Genomic DNA, 1,584 nt, shown 5'->3' with positions numbered 1-1,584 from the left:
ACATGACCTCACTGATATGAGGAATTCTTAATCTCAGTAAACAAACTGAGGGTTGCTGGAGTGGTGGGGGGTGGGAGGGATGGGGTGGCTGGGTGATGGACATTGGGGAGGGTATGTGCTATGGTGAGCTCTGTGAATTGTGCAAGACTGTTGAATCACAGATCTGTACCTCTGAAACAAATAATGCAATATATGTTAAGAAAAAAAAAAGAAGAATATAGCAGGAAGGGAAGAATGAAGGGGGGGAAATCCGAGAGGGAGACAAACCATGAGAGACAATGGACTCTGAAAAACACACTGAGGGTTCTAGAGGGGAGGAGGGTGGGGGGATGGGTTAGCCTGGTGATGGGTATTAAAGAGGGCACGTTCTGCATGGAGCACTGGGTGTTATGCACAATGAATCATGGAACACTACATCAAAAACTAATGATGTAATGTATGGTGATTAACATAACAATAAAAAAATTTAAAGAAATAAAAGAAAAGGATGCACATAAAGCACTTACAGTACTGAGCATATAAGTAAAGATTCACTAGTTGTTAATATATTATTATTCTACTTGGAACACTCTCCTTATCACTTTGAAAGCAATTAGCTAAAAGCTGGCTGTCATGTCCTTCTAAAAGATAATGACCATTGGTTAGGCCCAGGATTAAAATGATGAAGAAGTGTAGTGATGGGCATAGCAATCATTATTCTGTGCTTGTGTAAAGCTCTTTAGGAGATGACCCTGAGAGAGTCAGCAGGAGAGGCAGAGAGCATTAGATAGTCAACAGGGACTTTCTGCACACCTACTAAGTGGGAGGCCCTGGTAAATACTAGGATGGACAAAACAAACAACATCTCCCTGGTGGACTTTACAAGCAAAGAGGAAAGCAAATATTAGAGAAATAATGACCCAAATAATGATCAGTTGCAGCAATTATCAAGAGCTAGACACTCCAGAATGCCCACTGCCTACCTACCTCTTTGGGTTGCATTTTGTATCTTCCCAGCAAGCCATGGTCCAGGAATCAGACTTGGGTTTTTCTTAAAACAACAACATCAACTAAAATAAACACCTCAGATCCGGGCCACTTACTATCAATATGGGTAGGCATTTTGTTTCTCAGTCCCAGTTTCCTTATTAGTAAAACAGGGGACGTTATAATGATTCCAGTCATTGGAATCATATATTGGAGGAAGGTTCATTAACTGAGAGAGTATGCAGAAGCACCTCAATGCCTGGCTGGTCAGTGGCGCCCAGGAAACATTAAGTTTCCTTCCTTCTTCCATTTTTGGCACACATGAAACTTTCAGAGGGCTGCTGCTAGTATCAAATTTGGAGATAAACTGAACAAGCATAATCGATGTATGTGATGTCTATGTTAATTGGGAGAATTAGGGACATTACCAGTTTTTTGTTTGGTTTGGGGGGGTGGTTTGGCAGTGTCATTGAAAACTCCCTCTCCTATATTGTTTTGTTATTGTACTTTAAGCCAGTCACTAATGAGAAACAAACCAAAACCAAAACCATTTCTTTTAAGCAGCAGGCTAAAATTTGTCTTAACATTCAATAAAACGCTGTCCCCCCCGTGAGGAGG

Source organism: Callorhinus ursinus, unplaced genomic scaffold (assembly GCF_003265705.2).
Source record: "Callorhinus ursinus isolate GAN/ISIS: 27379988/994484 unplaced genomic scaffold, GSC_fseal_2.0 scaffold23, whole genome shotgun sequence".
NCBI classification, from domain to species: domain Eukaryota; kingdom Metazoa; phylum Chordata; class Mammalia; order Carnivora; family Otariidae; genus Callorhinus; species Callorhinus ursinus.
The sequence above is the reverse complement of the archived record's forward strand: the minus strand, read 5'-3'. Positions refer to the sequence as shown.